Source organism: Papilio xuthus, unplaced genomic scaffold (genome assembly GCF_000836235.2).
Source record: "Papilio xuthus unplaced genomic scaffold, Pxut_1.1 DF824888.1, whole genome shotgun sequence".
Taxonomy (NCBI): domain Eukaryota; kingdom Metazoa; phylum Arthropoda; class Insecta; order Lepidoptera; family Papilionidae; genus Papilio; species Papilio xuthus.
The window spans coordinates 1,014,789-1,034,460 of record NW_013533761.1 but is presented as its reverse complement, the minus strand read 5'-3'; the positions used below and the strand labels follow the sequence as shown (position 1 = coordinate 1,034,460).

At 33.0% G+C, this 19,672-nt stretch overlaps 1 protein-coding gene and 1 long non-coding RNA gene across 2 annotated transcripts in view; one reads left to right on the top strand and one right to left on the bottom strand.

Moving 5' to 3' along the window:
* The window catches only part of LOC106127108 (adenylate cyclase rutabaga), a 64,065-nt gene extending 49,126 nt beyond the window's left edge, over positions 1-14,939 (bottom strand). Inside the window, exon 1 of the mRNA XM_013325103.1 lies at positions 14,545-14,939. The gene's annotated coding sequence lies outside the window, so the exon portion shown is untranslated. The remainder of the gene's footprint in view (positions 1-14,544) is intronic.
* Positions 14,940-15,626: 687 nt separating this feature from the next.
* Positions 15,627-19,672, top strand: part of LOC106127110 (uncharacterized) — a 14,530-nt gene continuing 10,484 nt past the window's right edge. Inside the window, exons 1-2 of the long non-coding RNA XR_001228394.1 lie at positions 15,627-15,726; positions 18,440-18,556. This is a non-coding gene — a long non-coding RNA (uncharacterized LOC106127110). The remainder of the gene's footprint in view (positions 15,727-18,439; positions 18,557-19,672) is intronic.

Sequence of the window (19,672 nt, the reverse complement as noted above, 5' to 3'; positions counted from 1 at the left end):
TTAATCTTATTTACACAACTCTCTATTCATTATAATAGATATTTAATAAAAAAATACCAGTTAATTACAAGATTTAGATTCAAAATAAACAAAAATGCAGACTACCTTTAACCCTTATAACACTTAAAAAAATTGCATCCGTAACATTATAACCGTGTAAATCAACTGCCTAAACACATACAATAAAATATATATTATAGTCTTTGTCTTTTTCAAAGAGACTGAAAGGGATGGGTCAAACAAGCGTTTTATCAATGGAAACCCACAGTTAGCTCGCATCGACTTCTCATAACCGGAGACTTTCACTGCCGTGACACTTGTATTAATCTCTTTCGGAACTCTACTACAAGAAGAACGACTTAAAGTATCCTAACCTGGTCTAGGAGTACGCACTTAATTTTCAAAGTACTCTAAAAAAGTAAAAATGAACTCTATGAAATTAACTCGTTATTTATTACGTCTACAATTTAATCATCTGTCATAAAATAACTCATAAACAACCACACTTATATCTATGAAAAAACACCACCAAACCACATCACGAGTATCGAAGTTGCGTGCTCTTATCGGATGCGTACTCTTAGACCAGGTAACCCTACATAAGCGTAACTAACGATGCACTGACAGCTGTCAAAACCAGCTATTCCAGTGGTAAACTAAATATGAATGCGATAAGCATATTTAATTCAGAGCACAATTGCAATTATTAAGTTCTAATACAGTATACAGTTGAGTCACATATGTATGAGTAATGTTATGTTTAAAATAAAGGTTAATCGCTTCTAGCGATTGAAGTGAACCGCGTAGTAAAATACGAATCTGTGACGGAACCCTTTGGATACGCTTTGATATAATTCTTCGTAAACCAGAACTGCAAGTGTACTGAAAAAACATAGATTTTAAAACGTAGTTACGAATAGTGGAACATGTATAGTAATTATGAAATATCTTACAGAAACTTCCACCTCTGAACTCTGAATAAAAACTAAGTTAATAAAAATAAATAATACACCACGGTTTATAATTACGTTAGTATCAAAGGTAAGATTAATCGATGTATTAAAACCCGGAAAAACCCACATAAATCGTATAATCATCAAAACATGATCGTTCATCTTTGAGTTTCGGCTCTGGTTCATATCGAATCGTTTTGTCGATAAGAGGCATAAAAGAGCTTTAGTCACGTATCGGGCTAAACGCGTGACGCCCGCGCCGCGTGCGTACATAGCTGAACGTACCACTTCTACTAATACAGCGTGGCATTTGTGCACAATGGTATTGTAATATAGTCGTGATACTGCCGAAGGAACGATGCTTCGAGTAAATATTTAACCTTACTTACTTACAACCCTTTTCCACTAAGCGAACAACTCGGACTAGTGTACAAACTGGTAATAATGCGCACATATTCCTTATTGAAGATTGGTCTAACGATAACATACCATTTTATCTTCATATAACGACTATTTAGAAAAAGCTAAGCACATTGTTAACTAATTTTAAGAACATTGTTAATATAAGAAAACAGAGGCGTTTATTTAATCATTGCAGTAATACAAGTTTGCATACGCGTGAAGTCATCACAGCCTTGAAACAAGTAACGCATTTACATAGATCGGGTAATTATGTACCTACTTAAGTTACCCATATAAAAAGTATGGAGTCACTTAACGCTATTAGTATCGATAAAACTTAATCCATGATTTAGTGCTCATATATGTATTCAATTTAACAGTTGGGATAATAAAAGTCAAAATAATAAATGTAGGGAAAGTGGAAAACATTTATTCAATGAGATAACAAACAGAAGGTAATAGCTAAATATGGAAAATTGACAATCGAAAATATTATAATTCTATGATCAATCTGCTTATTCACCTTATAAAATGTAGAGTTATTATTCAATGTATATTACAAAAAGGGTAGACAGACAGACGGACGGACAACAAAGTGATCCTTTAAGGCTTCCGTTTTTTTCCTATTAAGTACGGAACCCCAAAAATCAAATAATACAATGAGAAATGAAGTCTGACATTGAATACTGACAACGATAATCTCACAAATGTCACTTTTATTGAGTGTGAATATTTTATGTGTGGCCTACACGCATAAGCAATGAGCTTGTTGTAATGCTATGTTACGTAACTGACAATGAAAAATGTATTTACGGGAATAAAAAAGAGCTATTATTACTAAAGGTTAGATGCTAGAAATGACATCAGACATCTTTTTAAAAGTTTATTAGCCCCATTCAACATACACTGCTAGCGGTCGATCGCGACTCCGTCCGCAGAATTATAATAAAAAACATAAATAGTAACCTATGTTCTACATCTATGTCAAATTTCAGGGAGACCCATATAGCCGTTCTTGAAAACATCCATCCAAACATTCGCACTTATAATATTAGTAAGATAGGAAGATATACTAAAAATAAACTTTAACAATGCATTTTTACATGACATACATACGACCGGAAAATTAGACTATTGAATTATTTTATGATACAGATTAATCAAGATACATGTTTAAACCGCACGCCTACCTTGTTACATTCCAAACTATGTATATTGTTGCATGTTTCCTCTATCAAGATGTGGGATGCACTGGAAAGAATTCATTATACTGTCTATATGAAAATTTTATACTATCCGCATAAAGAGTTACCAATATTTACTCATCTTATTGAATATCAAATATAACAAGTAGGTCTTATTGAATTTTCAATGTTATTAAGTTGGTATTTCATTATATATCTCCACATAACATACATAGAATAAATAAGACTACATAAGCAATCATCAATTGAACACAACATGATAGTGACATACCTAGAAAGTTTACTTTCAATAAAAAAAAATCGTAATAACACATAATACAGATCCCATACTTAATTCTCCTAATCCAAAATGGCTTCCTATAAAAATATTCCACTGTTGAAAAAAGACTAACCGTACTTAACCGGGTTTCCGTCATCGTAAGCCCGGCGGCGGACACGACACCGCGACGGCGAAAATAGACTGTCACCTCGAAATATGAATAAATAGATTGCTATTTACAACAACAGTGTACGTACATCTCGCCTCGCCTGGAATCATTTATCACATAAACTTTCCCGCCCACGAACTACCACTAGATTACTACGTTTTGATTTAACCATAATACCAACCATTCCAAGACCTAAACCATAGTTTTAATTTTTGACTTGACTTTTTATCGCAATAATACGGTCGATGTGATAGGTAACAGAACAACGCAGTTCATGGTCTTTTAATTTGGCACCAAGAGCTTTAAAATAAGAAATATGACAAAAAGGGCAAAGCAGTACCTTAATACATTAAGTTTTCCGCTGCATTAGCTGGTTGAATTTTTTTTTATATTTGACATTATTTTTGTTATTATATTGATAGCATCATACTTTACAGATTTAATCATATATATCAATGCAAATAATCACCTTAAATATGATTCGCTACCGATTTACGTAGCGGATAAGATAAGGTACATTAAATATTCTCGAATGATCTACATATTCGTACATCATTCGAGAATATCAATTAAGAACTAAAAAATTAAAAGCTTACGTAATTACGATCCATTTAATTATCATAATAATAATTTAGCCATCAAATACATGTTCTAAATCCCTTTGCGGATAGCGTCCACGCCCCATAGGTATACCATGCAAATTATTCCTTGGCCAAAATTCAAAACGAGCGGAAGTTTGTGGCGGCCAAGGGCGGCTATTTCCGAGCACGATTAAACAGTTGTCATATGTTGTAACGCCGCCTTTCATGTCAAACACATTGCTATACATTTACAAAATATAAGCTGGAGTCGCACACATATTAAATGCAAATATAGTTCTAGGCTAATTACAAAAACAAAATAATACGTACAGAGTAAAAGAGAAACGTAAATTTTGTTATATTTTTTTTGTACGTTTTAAAATTATTATGTGTGTAACCACACTGCTAAAGTCTGTTCTATCCAGTCACCGACAGGAGTAAACGTCGCCTCCAGTGCACCTAGAGTGATGTATCCTCGTAAGATTCATTGTATTGTCTGGGATAAGATAAATCGGGATAATTCCAGTAATACAATAAAAATTCCAAAGAACATACGTAATATTATTATACAATGTAAAAGACTGCTTCTTTTGTTCTCATTTTAATTTTAATATATTTCTTCTAATCAACGAAAGAAATGTGACTGAACATTTGTAAGATACACAAATATCATCCCAAACGTAATAAGGACAGATAAGATCAAAAATGCCATTGCCCTCAGAAAGATAAGAAATGTATGAATGTAAAATTGTTTGCAGAACAAAAAATGTGTACTGTGTTTATATAATCTGATTAAGCAACGCATCTATTTATAATTGCGGTCTATGGATAGCGGTGGCTTAGCTATTTCAGCGAATCCAGGCCACTTCGTTGTTTGTCACCTTATAATATTAAAAAAAAGGAGAGTGTGCCAGGGTTACCACCCTGGTTAGTTAGTTTATCACATAATACTATGATACGTTTTATTTAATAAAATGACAGAGCGAATATTTTGAATGACAAGTAACATATAAATTACACATCTAAGCGGCGTATAAGTGACATTGATGTATGGAGATTAATCTTAATTCGAATGGTGGTAGCAATTAAATAAAATAATATATGTTTACATTATAATTATGTCATATAAGTGTCATTATGCGCTATTAAAATGAAGTATACATACATAATAGAGCGTCAGTGGCTTAGGGGTTTAGGCACGTCCCTTGTAAACTGCAGTTCCTGGGGTTCGAATCCCGCTATGTTTCAATATGTTTTTCGATTTACATATCTACATTTATCCGACGTTTTTACGGTGAAGGAAAACATCGTGATGCAACCTGCACATATCTGAAAAGAAATTCAATCATGTGTGAAGTCAACCAACCCGCACTTGGCCAGCGTGGTTGACTATGGCCTAGTTACCCTTAACTTGGGTAGGCTCCGAGCCTCTCGGTGGGGACGTATAGTAAGCTGATGATGATGATACATCTATAATACTGACAATATATAATGTTATATTATAAATACCTACGCCAGTGAAGTATCCATATACCTATGTATCTTAATATAGTATGAATAAATGGTTTTTGCACAATCATTCTACTGCCCACACAAGTTTTTGCAAAGTTAAAATATTAAATGCAGACTTCATTTTCTCCTTTAGAACTAACCGACATGACTTTTTATGTGTTTTTATAAATTGCATATTTTTAATTAAAATGTGATAATGTTATCTATAGTAAGCCTCTTATACACCAGCGATTATATACATATCACTAATAACTTGCTATCTACAACAACATATGGAAGCAAATAGTAGCTCTGGTTGAATTAAAAAATAACAAGATGAGCAACAAAAGGTTCAAAGATCATGAGACATGGAGAGTTGAATATGAACGTTGGGAATTGTCTCTATGAATTTATTTGTAAAAAAGATGGATAAGCATAATAAAGAAGTAGGGAATGACTACTAATATGATAGTTGAAAGGCGTTAAAGAATGAAACGTTTTAAATTAACCGCACTTGTTGAGGGAAAAGAGCAAAAGAATTATTGCTAACCTCCTGAATAACAAGCAATTAGTACTTATTCATTCTTTGTTTATAAAAAAGTATAACAATAGAATTTATTTCACGCTCGGTTGAAGTTTAAAAGGATATGTCTTAGTAACAAAACACGTAGATTCTCCATCGTATCTAAGACTTGCATCTTTTATTACAGTTTAATATTATTTCACGCCCACGTTAACTCAGGAAGTAGAAACGTTTAGGAATTTCTTCAGAATTCAAAACATAAATACAGAAATTTTAAACTAATTTTAAACGTTTCCTTTCTATTAATTAAACGTGTAAACAACGACTGTAATTACTTTGTATTTACTTAATGTTGTGTACTTTTAACTGTTTCTACGCATGACTCAGAAACAGTCGTTAAAGTTTACTAACTGATGAATTTCTTCTACAATTTTCATCTTTATTTTTTTCCAGAGAGGAATGCTTTATGCATACTCCGCGCCCCGGGGGGACGCGGTAGTTATGTGGGATTCTCCTCCATAGCGAAGGCATACCCACTAAACCTCTCTGTTCCTCCAACGCATCGGGACGGGACCACGGGCACGCTTTCGCTCTCGTCCGCGGCAATTTTCATCTGAAAATATATTCATCATCATCATCAGCACACTATACGTCTTCATAAAGGATCAGAGCCTCCCTTAATTTAATAAAATCAATTATGATAATGAAAACACTACTGTATGACTTTGTTTGAGATTGTCAGAAACTCCTCTGCAAAATGTGTCGCACAAACGTGTCACAAAACATATATTTTTATAACATACTAGCTGCCGCCTGCGACTCCATCCGCGCGGGATTAAAAATAGATGTTAGCAGATTGTCAGACCTAATCAATATGTTCACAAAATTTCATGAGAATCGGTAAAGCCCTTTCGGGGGAGTATGGGATCGAAAATTGTGACACGAGAATTTTATATATAAGATAATTTCAGAGACAAGGTCCTTTAAATATATGCAAAATAAGATAGTCATAATTCATTTGTTTATTAACGATTAAAATACAAAACAATAAAACAAAGAACAAACCAGAAGTGAAATTAACTTTTACTTTACTGTCCTGAATACCGCGAACCACGATACATTAATTTGTAGCTTAATATCAACCTTTTCGTTAATTGTTAATAAAAGCGAGCAATAAATGGCAACAGAAGTCAGTACCTTAGGTCAAGTTGAAGTGAACGATCAATGATAGAGGCCAACTTTATCTGTATAAAAGCAATTACACGATAATTTGGTGCCCATTACCGAAAGAACTTGAGTTCTCAGAGAAAATTCACTTAAACGAATGTCGAATGATTTTTTTTCGATTACAATTTGAATTGATATAACTCTTGAGATTTCTTTTGCCAAATATAAATTTAAAATCGTATTATGGAATATAAATAAGCTCTTTAATCTGATTCGTTATTTTTTTAATAAGTTCATTAAATAAATTAGTCAAAGAGCCTATTAAAGAAATATGAATTTATGTATACAGTATCTTAATTGGCTTACTTTATTTTATTATAATATATAAACAAGCAATACGGTAACTAAACCTCTAAAACAATTACTGCAAACTGAATAACATTTCTTAAAAATTGTAGAACAAACTAGTAATAAAATTACTAGTAAATCGACGGCTATACATTGCCCTTAGTTATAGATTTTCTATGGAATAATTCCGGATTATAAACAAATTATAGTATACAATGTATTATTATTATAACTTATATATACTTATAAATATGTATAATTGCCTCGTACACGTTTCGCATTGTAAATAGTCAAAAGATATGTAAATTGGTGACATGTATTGAAATTGAATCTCCGGCGGATGGTTATTGAATACCAGATGGACTCACCATTTCAATATCGCTTCAATTTAGAATACATAAGCAATTCTATATTAATGTAGGACATCGCCGCATATGCGATTTGAATAAGCGTCATTTAATTAATTCAAACCTTGATAACGCATATAAGGCGCTCAGGCAATACGAAAAAAACAATTTTAGGGCAAAATAATAAGTGTTTTATGACAAAAGATTACGCCAATGCTCATTAAGTTAACTATCTTAAAATATAACTTTATATTATTAACTGTTTAATATCATAAATATGGAAAACAACAGTTATTTGACTGATAAGCATTGAGACGAAATAAATGTGCTTGCGTGAAATTAAATCACATATATGAACATATTTTATATTATAATAACATTAATTTAAAAAATATATATTTAATCCTCCATCCTTATTTCTATAATTACATATAGTCTTAAATCTATGATATAAAATAAAATATTATAATAAAAAACGAATAACTTACTAAAATATGTTATTAAAAGGAGTCCCTTTAGGCAAGGTCCCGAAGATACTGGCAGCGTTCCCCCTTTGGACAGCTAAACTAATTCTTTGACCGAGGTAGCTGCCAGCTCTTCGATCCCCTGTGAGCTCGGTAATTTTTTTTTAATATTTCATTAATTGATATCGGGGAATTGAAAACTTAATCAGTATGTGCTCATCCAGACTATGTTCTATATCTATGCCAAATTTCAAAGAGATCCATGCAGTGATCCTGGAGATACCTTCTAACAAACATCCATCCATTTGCATTTATAATATTAAGAAGTAAGATTAATAAACAGGGTTAAAAATGAGGATTCGCTTAGTGCGATATTTATGTCATCCGGAGCGCATTGGTAGTCGGTAATAAAGGTGGCTGAACTGTAGACATCCGTTCATTTATGTGTCGTGTTTGCACATACTATTGGATACTAAAATCTATAGACTATAAAAAAAGCAATAGACATTTTTAGCATATATAGACGCAACATGAATACGCATAACTTTATATATTAGATACTTTAAATTTTTGGTTAGCTTCTGTCGATGGTTTTAAGTGATAACAGTTATTTGATGAATATCCGAAGGTCTTTGCTAACTACAGACACACGACAGATAGATTTAATAACTACGTTAAAAAAACAAATATCCTTTGTAACGGATTATGTGAGAGTAAACAGTGCTAAGATAATATAACACAGCACTAGGACATTACAACTCTGATTCCCCGACATTATAACGTTTATATTCACTAGATGTAACAGCGGGTTTTCACTTACGAAGTATCCGTAAAAACATATGTTTATCGCTATTTTTACTAGGAATGATATGTACATATAGCCGTGTTTTGACAATGGGAACCCACATTAAGAAGCCTTATAACGAAGCTCACGTGTCGCGTCGCCACACCCGTCTGCGCACAATATTGCATTGTTCAAGGCGATCTACTTAGGGGTCAACCTGTGCCACAAACAAATAAAAGATGGTACCTTGAAATTATTTTGTTCTTTATTTTCAAATTGCCTCGTGGTATCATTTAGTATACAATTGAAGTTGAATTTTTAAAAATGTTATATACAGGTAAATTACACGATATTTTTTTTCAGTTAATTTTTTTTAAAAGGAGATCCGTGGTTATTACGTCTGATATTATTTAAAATTATAGTTTAGAGAGATATAAAAAATAACCTCGAACGTTGTTCCTTAATTAACAGAACCAAAAGTTTCCTTTAGCCATACCTCCGTCACAGAAACAACTGCGGTATGAAAATATTGACATTTCAGCACAAGTCCGACAGAAACTACTTTATGTGTTATAAATCCTGTTGTAATGCTTTACGGAAACATAAGGCTTGTAAACATTTCGTTAGCTTACTACCATTTTATTGCATACACAAAAAATACGGCTCCTGATTAAAAGAAAACATCTCTTCAAGTTTCACATCTTTAAAGTCTCTGTGAATGTTTAAATTTAGAAATCGTAAATGTGGTAACATCACATACAAAACATAGTTCAGCAGTCTATACGCACATTTTGTTGTCTAAAAAACCAGTTTGAAGTTAGATTTATAGTGGATAGCTTATATATGCGACTCCATCCGCACAGATTAAATAAAAAAATTAATTAGGGTATGTTCTTCCTGATTATGTTTTTTCAGATCCGTTAAGCTGTTCTGGTGATACCTTCTAATCTCAACTTTCGCATTCATAATATTAGAAAGATTTCTACAAATATAAATTTTCAGATTTCTATAGGTTCCCTAAAGGTATGTGGCAGTTTCATATCAGAATGCAATGCAATATTATCGATATCAAAACTCGAATATCGTTCGTTTTGAAAAATATTATCGTCGTAGGGTAAATCGTCGAGGGCTCATCCAAAATTACAGTCTGCGGCAGTCTGCGACGTTTTCACGACGAACGATATTGATTTCAGTTGAAATATGATTTTATTAAAACGTTGACGACTTGTATGCAAGACTAACAAATATACATATGAGATGAGTAAAGCAATATTTGAATAGATGGTATTATTTTAATTTGTTGGAAGAGTTGTAAAATTTTTATACTCTGATGTGTCCTTTATCTTACTAATATTATAAATGCGAATGTTTGGATGCAAGAATGGATTTTTGAATGTATCTCCAGAACGAATGCATAGATCGCGCCGAAATTGGGCACAGATCTAGAATATATTCTAGAAGAACACATAAGATAATAACTAAGTTAATAAGCTAGCTAGTGACTTCTTAAGAAAGTACAATCAATCACAAGATGTGATGTTCTGGCTACTAGGATATTTTCAAAATCTTGGGTTCTCTACAAATTTCATAAATTACGTCAGTCGTAATAATGCTAATGGAACATTGCAAATTGCAACCAACAATGTTGCCATTTAACGTGTTAATATATTTACAAATTAAAGACCGTAAAAACACGAGCCAACATGTTGTAGGACACAATTCAATTTATTACGTCCAATAACGCGGCGGAAGTTGTTCCACGTTATAACGGCGCCTAAGGGTAAACTTAACAATATAATGTTTACAATGTTTCATCACAAATTATTTAACACGAAATCAGGTCACGCGGAAGAAATATTCGGCACATTACTGTATTAAAACATTGAAGATAGTTAAGTGATTTTAATGCTTCTTTTACTAACGATGCTTTGGAAAAGCTAAAATTAATTATGATTATTTCATAGTAAGACGTAAGACACATCGAACTCTATTTCATTACAGACATGGCATAATTTTCATTCAGTTTAAAAAGCTAACTACACGTATATAATATCTTAAACACGAAAATCTTTATTATAACTGACTTTTCTAAGCAGTTCTTTATGAATAAGTTATAAAGCGCACGTTTCCTCAAAAAGTAATTACTTCGCCCGTTTAATACGGCGACTAAACTGAACGCGGACGTGCACCGCCGAATTAAACAGACAGTGATGTTTTGATAACGATCCTTGCTGTTGAAAATGTAAAACAAGGCCCAGTGGATACAAGATAAATAATCCTTGCTCAACATCTGTCACGATTCTATGAATATCAAAACAAATAAACAGGATAATTCTCTTTACGAGCCGTTTTAATAATAGATTTACGAGCGGACGGAGCAGCTTAATTATGGGTTTGTCGCTTCGTGTTGCACACACAAGATGTTAACCGTATTAACATATAATAATTTGAGGTAACACATAATTTGGAAGTCACAGAAAACTAAATCTCTGGTAATAACATCCCAAAATTCTACCTATGTATATCTGGAAATTACTACAAGGGATGAATTGTCTTAAAGATATTTGTCGAGACCAAAGACGATAGAAAAAATAAAATTGTGTCATCAGTTTTCTTTTAAAAACCATAAACTAAAATATTTTCTTGCACAGCTTACAGAAGCAAAGACAAAGACGTGTTCAAAGACACAATCTTTTAGTAATCGTAACTCGGTCTTTAAATATCAAAAAGAAGTAAAATTTGTCCGTTTTATGAGCAGTATTACGAACTGAAATCAAAATAACTCACAATTTTTTTTTAATTATACACGTTTTGGCTGCTAATAAAAACTTATGAGTCTAAAGGTATGTTCACACTGAATTTTTAAATGTGCATTAGAGTGGTGTAAATAGCAAATAAAGCCAATTGACAGGACTTAAAGCATTTTATCAATGCGGGTTATCAATCAAGGCGCCGTATAAAGTTGTTAAAGCCCAAACTGACAGATCATATTAGCTTTTAACAGCACATCCATACGTGTGCACGCAACCTTACTGACAAGAGCATATTTTATCAGTTGTAATGGGTAATGCAGAAGATATTTTGATTTTTTATTGTCTATTAATGGCATGGAGTAGGTGCTATAAATTAGATACAGCTAAATCTATGCGTACACGCGAATAAAATAGTTTAACGACCTAAAATTGTTATGAGCAATCAGTTAACATATTGTATTAAGAATTATATGTGGCTTTGCTTTATATTTCCAAAATTATTTTATAGCTAATGATTTTTGGTGCGATTTTTGTGAAAACAATTACCTATTTCTATGCAATGCAAAATTGAGCTATGTGATTCGATTCACTGATCTGTTTTACGCGTTTGAACCTTGAGCTGATCTGCAGGTCATCAAATTCATTTGAGTTACCCATTTAGCTCGTTTGACGGTTGGAAAAAATTAAATACGAAACAAATACATTTAATGAAAACTAATAACCATTTACTATGTACTGGCGTTTAAGTATTAAGTTTAATATTTACCGATTCCCTTTGCGTATTATATAACCCTGAGGGTTGTAAAGTCGAGTTACTTAAGAACTAACACAATGAGCGTTCTTCCCTCAGAGTCACGTTTACTTAGTTACAAGTTTCATGTAACACAAAAGCAGATTATTGAATTATGAGCTTCATAACAATACTAGACTTAGAACAAGTTTGTTTTATGAGGTCTCCTTCGAGTCACAGGTTTCGACTTACAAAACTTAGAGTTTTGGTTCGATCTTAACGTAATGCGCAATAAAAATTTCTCAACAAATACCAACTTTAACTCAGATTAAAAGCTATAATACTTTTATAGAAAATCTAATAAAGAGTTTAATAAAAGTTTTACTGTCAATTTGTACTTGAAATAAGTTTAAAAAGATAATAAATGCAATAAACATTGCTATCAAGACGGAGGTCAAACTTGTAGTTAAGCTTTGTATCGCTGCAAACATTTAAAACTTAAAAATACAAAAAAAATACATTGTAAAAAGAGGTTTGCAAACTTTTTACGACCGAATGATTCACATATAGTTCTTTTGCCTATTGAATTGTTAGTGCTTCTTATTTTAGAAACGTAATAATAGCGAGATATATGGTAGATAAGAAATACAAAGATACAAATACTATGATTCACAGAACTTACTTATCTTTTTAATACCATTATATGTAAATATGTATACATTGTAAAGGCATATACGTATTATGTTTGAAGTCTTTGTTTATGATTCTCGTTTGCTAAAATATTTATTTTTAGAAACTATCTTGTGCGTCGCCCTAGGTAAGTTACGTTGGTATGAATACGACGGTTTGACGCAGTGATAAACAGATTACGGATGGGCCAGAGCAGCAATTTTAAATTTTCTTGGACTACGGATCCCCATTGGAAAGTCGAGTATTTGACGGTACCCTAGATACTAGATTTTTCTCTGGAAGCACAAGTACCCCTTCAGTATCAATCAGTAGTTCAGTAGCTATATTAGTTGACCCCTCATAGCGGCTTGCCGCCACACCAGAGCTCCACGGAGCACACTTTAAGAAACGCTAGACTTGAGGATCCAGAAGCAATATAATCGATCCACGCATTTTACCTAAATCGTGCTAAAGTAAGTTAGAACATGCTTGGATAGCAAAGCAACCATAACCAAAAGAAATTCGAACCCCAGACTTGACTAGTAAATACATCCGCTATAATCCGTCGCGGTTAGCTATAGCAGTAAATTAAAATGCTGACGATTATTATATTTATTCTAGAGCTGGGACATTCCCAGGTCTAGAGCTCTGAAGTCGATTTATAAAACATTTACAAAACTAGGTCACGCATAAAAATATGTATGCAAATAAATATATAAAGGTAGCAACACTGCAGATATCATTTACCGATTTATTTTTGTGCTTTTTAATATTAAAAACATAACAGACCAATTAACGAAATCTAATGGCACGAATTATCTAAGCAAAGTTATAATTTTCAACAAGATTCCATGGATTTTTATCTAAAAAAACTATTTTATTTGTAATTGCTCTAATTTAAATTACCTTAAACGGTGAGAATTCTTGTTACTAGATTTTACCTTTTTTAGTCATTTCGTTGACGGTTTGACTAAATCGTCGATTTTTAAATTAATGAAATGAATTCATTAAGGCACTAATTTGTCATATGCCGTTTCTGTATGCATAAATCAGACATCAATTTGTTCAGAAGATTTTTTTTCTTGTTACAAGAAACTTTTAAGGTTGGTGGTGTTTTAGTTTAAAAATTTTCACTGGGGGACAACATAAATACCCATTAAGCGACTCTGAGTAAAATATTTACAGGAGCTTGCCGTGAAATGTTATATGTATTTTAGCACGTACGTCGACGGATACAAATAACAAACCATTCGCACTGCCTTCAGCATCTTCACAATTCATTCATTTATTTCGTGATATATATTAGTTCAATTATTTATTTTCGTTCAATTATTTCAGTAATGCATTTACACAGTTTTGTTGTATACGCGTAGATAACAAGAAAGTTATATCTGAATTACTTACTAACCAAGTCAGGCAAAAACTTTAATAAATTACGAACCCCCAAAAAAAACTTCAAAAAATGTAAATGAGATCATTTCCTATCCTTTAAAACAAATGTCATGAAAATTCGGTATGATAGCAATTGTAAAAAAAAGCATTACCAGTTGGTGTTTCGTAACCGGATTTTGTTTCTGAAATTCTTTGGTCTGTCGGGTAAACCGGCTTTCTGTCAGCCATTAATATCAACATAAACTTCGTTTCCTTAAAGTTCGCCAACAAAATAAAAAAATAAAATAATTTAGTTGTAGCTCCTCACCTCTATTGGGACTAGTCGAGGGCGACGTCCCTCTGGCGCGCCGGACGGAACGGGCGCCGCGCTTCCAACATAAACACACCACAAAAGTAAAACGATCGCGGATTACGGAAACAATTTAGTTAAGTTATTCATACACTGCACTGACACTCGTCCGACCACTGTATTCCTTTTGGACTTTTTGTTTTTATTCAAGAATTAATAAAAAGCGCGCATGCCACTTAAACAGTTAAAAATATTTTATAGACTTCGTTACAGTACCACCAACGACCGCCGCTCGATGACTGACTGGCAGTAGCGGTGGCGGGCGCCGAGCGCGCGCCGTTTGCGTCAGCCGGGTAATAATTTGCGGCGAAACTTGGGCAAGGGAGGAAGAGTGAGGCGCGGGAGGGTACATTTTACTTTAGCCGCATAATACCGGACATCGAAAATGAATGAAGCAGGGAGATACGGGACAGGTAGTAGCACAAGACTATTTTATTGGATACTACACCACCTATACCTAATACGTGTTTAGAACTTTTTAAAATTGCATTTAAAAAAATCTTATTGTCAAAAATAAATTAATTCATCTTGACAAAAAAATCTTAGTACTAAAAGTTTGAATTTGATTTGTAAAATGATGAGATTGGCCTGTCAGTTTGTCATTGGCGGAACACTTATAAATATTTACACGCTTTTCTTAAATCTAGTTTACATGACGAAAACCGTTCAAATATGCAAGATTCAACTAAAGTGGATATTTTGGACTAAATGTAGCAAAACACACACAGCATAATAAATAAAAAAATGCTATAATTAAGGGTACTTATAGATTTTAGGTTATGTAAGTTTTAACTTAAAATCACGGTCCACGTATATTTGGTGAGTTGTACGAATTAAATGACTTATTATGCGACGGAGTCAGAAAAAAACACTTAAAAAAATATTTTAGAAGCTTATTTTTTCGTATTATTTTTTTTATAAAATCCAATCATCGTAATGTTAGGTTATCTACATGTACCTATTTCAGAACGTAAAAAATATCTAACATTCGAAGTGAAGTAGCTACTTGAAAAATGATATACCTACGTTTTGCTCCTTATTTCGTTTGATGGATAGCAATTTCAGGCTTTGTTCTCCGATGTCAAGAGTATTTATAAACAGCTTACGACAGACCCTCCTCAAAGAAAGGACTAAAAGAAGGTACGTATTGATACTAACAGAGGCTTCCAAAACTACTTCACATTTTATCTACAACTTTAATTATTGCGATATTTTATTTTTCCATACATTTATTTCATGACCTTTTTAAATAAATACTTTTATTTTTTTAAAGATCAAAGCCATGAAAATTATTTATATTTTTAAATGACTACACATTCGAAACAATTAAAAATTATTACTTTTAACAACTTTATACACTCTAATTAGAATTTTATTTCGCTTGTTTTCATTAGCTGCAACTTCAATTGTCCTATATTTAAATTGAGTAGAGCCAGGGCTGTTGGCCGACAATTAAACACGAGCTCATATCTGAAGTGGGTTAAATGTACAGTGCGCTCTATAGTGTAAATCAAGCGAAACCATGCATTCTGCACTTGCTAATCTGCAGTTTGACGGTTACCAGTCAAACGGACGCAAATAGCAGCCGCCGACGTCATAGCAACACGGACGATGCCCTCTTTATTGTCTAAAGTGTTTAATTTATGCCTACAGCTAAGGAAACAATAACACGCAATCCTTCGCTGAATTTAAGAGGCTGAATGTAAAATAAATTCTCCTACTTCTAAACCATTGAACCGGAAAGGTGAATAGTACGTTCTAACATTTTCTGTTTATATTGAAATGCCGTTTGCAAATATTAAACACCGTCCATAATATCCGTACAATGTATTCATGCAAATAATATTTACTGTCTCGTGGTTACATTACGACGTAATTTACGTATATAAAATTCTATTTTACAAGCAATAAATTGTATTTTTAGCACATTCCCCCGTTATTTGGCTTCAAAACGAAAATATCAAAATAGGAAACATAAATTATTTCCAATTTAATGCCTCGTATTACCTCTTATTATTAACTACTTACGATATACGTTAAACTGGTCTAAATACATAACATACTAGATCCAAATTTTCCGTGTCACATATATTTTGTCTGGAATCTTGGATATAGTCCAGACCTTCAGTGGATCAGAACTAAATGTAACCCGTGTAATGTACACTTCTTGTTATCTCGTGTCAGGAATAAAAAGGGCTTTAAATCATATATTTTAGTACTACCGATTGTTTTAATGGGGAACAGCTAAACAATTGTATAGCCAAGGGCAGTTGAAAAAGACAAGGCTAAGATTGAATAGACGTAAAGGGGAAGGAAGAGTAATAAAATAACCTATTCGTTGGGTAACTTTGTCGTGATCGATTTTCCTCTTTGATTACAATGGGGGTCTTAATCGCAGGAGGTCATCATGCTGCTTGGCAAATGTTATTTCTAAAGTTTTTTAAATTCCGTTAACATGGAGCTGTGTCTGACAGCTAGTCTTAAATGAAAGGTAAAGAACTCAACACGTAGCATGACGTACTTATTTATTGAAAATATCCTTTTTACGATTAAGTTAATATGATTTTATGGTTTTATCACTGTTTGGTCACTGGAGTTTTTAAATAATCTTTCAAATCTGACTATTAAAAGGTAAATATGTTATTTATCTTTGCAATTCATTTGGAATTTCTACTTCTGTATACTTTGAATAATCTATTGCGATAGTATTGTAGCGTATTACTTCTATCACAGTAGACGTATGAGACATCTTTTAGAAATAACATTGAATAATGAGTAAAGACACGCGATATGAGTATAATAGCACACTGTCTGGCCAGCGGCGGTCTACGGACGCTTTTCCTTGTAATAATGGAATACAAACATTGACAATAGTAAATGTCCACAAATGCGAGAAATGAACCTGTCACTAAGGTCACCACGCTCCTGAGAACAAATGAGACGCTACTTATTTCTACTGCAACTTCGTATAATGCTACTAATTTATGAATAACATTTGATTTTTTGTTTTTAAATTAAATTCGGAGATTATGAATAGATATTAAGTAATTTTACGGTTTGATTAAGTTCTTAGTTAAAATAAAATTTAAAACTAGCGACCACTCTTTCCTAGTTCTCCAAGTTTCCGCTGCTACTAAGACTAAATGCTGATTACCATCATTATCTTAAACCAAACTAATTATGGACACGTATGACAAAGACGTTCCAATTTGTAAATTGGACTGAATTGAATTTGACTGCTACTAAGCGTAGGAATTATTTCCCGTCTTTTTAATAAAGTACAACGCGTCAATAAGGCAATACAACGAAGGTTATTTGACCTTTCGGCCTCGTCAAATTCATGATTCTTGTCACATCTCATATCGCCGTCCCCGGGCCACAGCGGCAACAGCATCACAGATTATCCCCGACATTGACGCGCTGCTCACGCGAATGACAATCATTCATTTTATATTTTCGCTCCTTGAAAACGTCTTCTATTATTTTGTGTAACAACAACAAACTAAAAATAATGCACATTCATTTATCTTTGGTACAGCTGAAATGGTTTTCATAAACTTTTTACAAAACAAACGTCAAATATACAAAAAAAAAACGGTAAATTTGTTGTACGTAGGTACTTTTGAAATTCACAACTGTCAGAACTTCTAATAAATCATACTGTAGGTCGCGTTTCTCCATGAAGCAATGAAAATCGAATCGTTACAAAACCACATAACACTAAAACGAGAATTTACAAAACATTCAAATTATACGACCAATAGCAACGAATTTACAAATATCATTCGACGTCGGTAAATTTGTACTGAAACAAGGTATTTCCAGAGCTGAACGTTTATTACCTGGTTGGCAGGAAGCTACGATATCGACCCTGGCGGATATAGACTGCGTTTCCTCGCAGCCGAGCCGCCGCGATGCGATAGCTGTGCATTGCAAGGCACATCCTTGCCGCGTACTGACTACGTCAGGGGTAAGTAACCTTTTTATATTTCGTATATATCGTAACTGATTATTTGAAAGGAAAGTATTAACAGTTTAAACATCATACTTTTAAATGAAGAAAACTTATTTACTCATACATATAATCAACAAAATAAAATAAGTAACCAAAGGTTTTTCACAATATAAATGCCAGTAAAAGCCACATTAAGTTCTAATGTTTTTTTTTTAGATCGACACCTCATGTTTGCCACCCCTGAAATAGGCTGTTAACAAGATCGTAACTCGAATGCGAATTGAATATATTTAAATACTAGCTGTGCCCATGCCTTTGCCCGCGTGAAATTCTGTCTTTGGGTAGCAGTTTAATTATTTAAGCTATTTATTTTACTAACACTTATAGTACGTAACAACAAAACATATTAAACCCACAAAACATTCACATAAACCTCATATATTCTAATACAAACTTTCTTCCCCTATTGGCTATTGTTAAAATATTTTGCACCCTTGAGGGTAACAACACATGTCCTATTTATTTATATCAAATATACCAATTTTCAACCCCCTTTTTAACCTCTTAAAACCCTTTTTTCGCGTTAAAAATTAGCCTATGTCCTTTACCAGGCTCTGGACTATCTGTATACCAAATTTCATTTAAATAGGTTCAGTAGTTTTTGCGTGAAATAAGGACAGACAGACAGAGTTACTTTTGCATAATATTAGTAAGCATATAACCAATAATACCTTCTGTCTCGTGCATTTTCAGTATTACAAAGCGTAGTGATGACGTAATATAAATTTGTATGTACATGATGTATTGTCATGGGTAATATATGAATAACGCATGTACGCTTTTATTTTTATAAATGACGAAGTAACACTGGCCAGAAGTAACAAAAGCCTTTTTATAAACGAATTGAAACTCTTTTCGTATAGTTCTAATTAATGTTTACAAAGTTTGCGTGGATAGATAATAAAATTTTTGGCTACTTTCCTTTATTAAGGTCATCAATGCTCATATCATTAAAAATATAACATGCAAGAGTTTTTAATAGTTCTTCATCAACAAAAGCAACGTGTTTGCCCGCCTCCTTACCCAGTACGTCATCGTGTTGAAGAGTTTCTGCTCCATATAACATGTTTG